We start from the raw sequence: 3,583 nt of genomic DNA on the forward strand, positions 1-3,583 counted from the left end.
TAGGCTTCATCTGTTTCACCAAATATATTATCAGTAAAGACAAGAGACCAACAGTGATCAGTCAGCCGTTGTGCTTCTCTGAGACGTGTGTGAGCATTCAATAGCCTCTGCAGCTCTACAGACCCCCCAGCTATGTGGGACAAAAAACCCAAAACCCCCAATAATTGTATCTGATGTTCAGAAAACATTTATAGCAGAAAGTTGCCTACATCTTGGCACCTACTGTATATGGCCCAACATTTCCCAGTCATCTTGCTGGCCATGGTCTTCAAACTGAGTATACAAGTTAAGGACATGATGTACACCACAAATGAACATGGAAACAATTATGATGAGAACATGATATCCAGCCTAACAAGCTCCTATCCCCCTAGACTGTCAAAATAACATCAAGTTGTTTTTTGATGGTCCCCAAAGATCTACTCTCCACCACACTACTTTGTAATTTATTCCAGGCATCTTTGGTTTTCTGTGTGAAGAGAAAATTTTGGGATCATAACAAGTCTGTAACCGTTCCCCCATGTTCCTGTTGAACTCGTTTTCAAGTAACAGCTGGGATCCACTGTACGAATTCCCGTGATAACTTTAAACTTTTCAGTCAGGTCACTTCTTAATCTTCATTTGCTTAAACTGAAAGGATAAGTCAGCTTTAATTGCAGAACAAGAAGAGGGAGACAGTGTCAGAATGCTGCTGGTCCCTGTGATCTTCTGGTAGGATCTGGGGATATGGCCTTGATTTAGATGAGTGTTTCATACAGCAAGGCAGTGTTACATAATATTAACTGGAACAGGTGTCCTGTCAAAGTGTAAAACTTGTTCCAGTTTTTAGAATGACATGATTGTTTTGCGCAGGGGGCACATATTGTCTAGGTAGGGTTTCTAAGGTAATTTTACTGCATTACACACTGTTAGCTAATTTTTAATTTGTGATTTTAACTGTCAGCTTTTAAGGGACTATGCTGTGTTGTGTTGTATGAAAGGAGAGAAGGTTAGCACTCCCTTTGACAAGGATGGAAGAGGTCCTAATGGCCTTACAACACATATACGGTTAAGGCATTGCCACCTACGTCGTGGCATCCCCAACCATGTTTTATTTGTGAATTTCCCCTTGGGATTAATAAAGTATCTATCTATCTATCTATCTATCTATCTATCTATCTATCTATCTATCTATCTATCTATCTATCTATCTATCTATCTATCTATCTATCTATCTATCTATCTATCTATCTATCTATCTATCTATCTATCTATCTATCTATCTATCTATCTATCTATCTCTTTAATCTGAAATCTTTGGTTGGTCACATACAGTAACTCCCCCAAATGTACTCTCTTAGAAATGTAGCTGTTCCAATGTGGAGGGCATAGTGTGTGATCACTGAATGGGACAGGGAGCAAGTTGTAGGCAGGGGTTCTTCGGTTGAATTGGTTATGGAGCCCTCTACCTTCACATAGCAATTTCCTATTGAGGTGGCAGATCTTTCAAAACTTAATGTAACCTTTATGTGAGTCAGACCTCCAGAGCTTTGATCCCAAAACCATCCTACACTAGTATGTAGGTTCTTCTTTGGTTAGGAGTCCAAAGTGTCTCTGTTGGTACTCATCTCAGGCCACTTGCCACTGCACCTGGCCTAACTCTTCTTAAGTGCATCCATATATATAACACAAATGGGGCACACAGTCAAAACAAGCCAGTCATCATCTTAACAATGAATTATCACTCCAAGTACTGTAAATTTAAACCATATTTGACTATGATAAAGGCATGGAGTGCTTTAGCCTAACTGAGCAGCATAACACACCACCACTGGACAAACTCATACACGTACAGTATACCATTTAGAATAAGAGAGGAAATACGGACACCTAAAGAAAATCTAAGTGGACTCAGGTAGAAGATGTAATATGTATTGTCCATACAGCTTTTTGCTGTAACCAAGCAAAATGATCCAACACTTGGACAGTCCAATCCAGTGCAGTTCTGAACTGTGGTTGCCACTTGCTTTAATATATAAGAATAAACTTTTTTGCTGTCCTCTGCTTTGGGTCTGGGACATCTGCTGCTGCTGACTTCCTCCAAAGGAGATTACCTGGATCAATGACTCCATGTTCTTATGCTATGTGTCCAGCCCAACCTATGTGTACATCACTGCATCTCCAAGTATATATTGCAGTCCACTAAACACCTCTGTGTCTCAAAGGTGGCTGCAGTTGGTTGAGGAGATCTAAAAGTCTCAAGACATAACATCACACTAAAATGTTAAAAAAAAAAGTGAACAAGCAGTTCTGAAAATAAAAAGGAAAGATAAAACAAAAAAGCGTAGGGGGACTGCAGGAAGTAGAAATGAGCAGAATTTACAATTTATCCGATTGTGTATAACGGCACTTGTTTAAACATCAGTTATTTTTTTTTGATGCCACAATTCTTGACACCCCGATGCAGTCAGCCAATGGCCTGGCATCGCAACTTCTCCCAGGAGCCGCCTGTCATGGCACAGAAGCTGGCTCGTGGATAATTATCTGAGATCAGACCTTGCTCGTTAGTAGGCAGGAACAGAAGGCAAATGCCAAAAAGCAGCCAGTGCTTCAGAAACGCTTGTTCAAGGATTTCCTAATTGCTCTAAGTGGCTTCTCCCGGGCTGCCACTTCAAAGGATGCTCTTCGAGTGATGTCACTACTTTCATTTTCCAAAACACTAACAGTGGGGGAAGTTTGAGAGCAGGATGACGTGAGTGCCGAGAGTCACTTCTGGTGCTTCTGTTGCACCTGCATCCAGCCATGCCACCCTGTGCCCCACTGCGCCTTGTCTTAGCCTTGTTTATTTAAGCCAGTTTCAGAGAAATCTGCTTTACTCATCAGCAATACAGCCCATGTCTGACACCAACTGGGTGTTGTGTAGTGTCTGCAGGGGAACTTATGCAATTATTCACAAAATTGTTATTTATTTTACTTTTATTCCCTTAGAATGCATGTGTACTTACTGTTTAAGTTGACAGTTCACCCTAAAGCTGTTTTCAAGTTGGATCTCCTTGTAACTCCACACAGTCACATAGTGTGGCAGTAGAGAGAGACTGACCCGACCTTCTAATGCATTTACAGTGTGCCTTAGCCACTAGGGGGCAGCACTGACTTCCTGCTGCCAAAGGTTCTTTAATCAATGAAACTTTGTTTTACATAGCACCCTTCACAGAACAGACCATCGCACGAAACTTGGACAATACTGAAGAATAAGTTCAATATTTTACAAGTCGATGTTATTTATTCACAAACATGGAAAGCATGTTTTCTTACACTGAAACTCACAGGACATATTCAATAAGATTTTAGTCTTTTATTTTACAGGGATGCTTGGTATCCCATAACTTCCATTGCAAAACGCTAGTGTGACCAAGATATTTTTTAAAATTTATAGAAAGTGCTTAACTTTCAAACACAAATTCGCATGGCAAATTAATATATACCATGTCTGTAAAGAAAGGCCTTTGACTTGAAAAATATTGAACCTCTCAGTACTAAGAAACATTGAGATAAAAAGGCTACCTGTAGTATACACACACACACTTTATTATATGGAGCACCT

At 40.2% G+C, this 3,583-nt stretch overlaps 1 non-coding gene across 1 annotated transcript; it reads left to right on the plus strand.

Annotated features, from left to right (window-relative positions):
* The first annotated feature begins 966 nt into the window (after positions 1 to 966).
* Positions 967 to 1,095, plus strand: LOC114658319 (U6atac minor spliceosomal RNA). Its single transcript, XR_003717366.1, has one exon. It is a non-coding gene; the product is annotated as a U6atac minor spliceosomal RNA (small nuclear RNA).
* Positions 1,096 to 3,583: the final 2,488 nt, after the last annotated feature.

The sequence above is a fragment of the Erpetoichthys calabaricus genome, chromosome 9 (assembly GCF_900747795.2).
Source record: "Erpetoichthys calabaricus chromosome 9, fErpCal1.3, whole genome shotgun sequence".
Taxonomy (NCBI): Eukaryota; Metazoa; Chordata; class Cladistia; order Polypteriformes; family Polypteridae; genus Erpetoichthys; species Erpetoichthys calabaricus.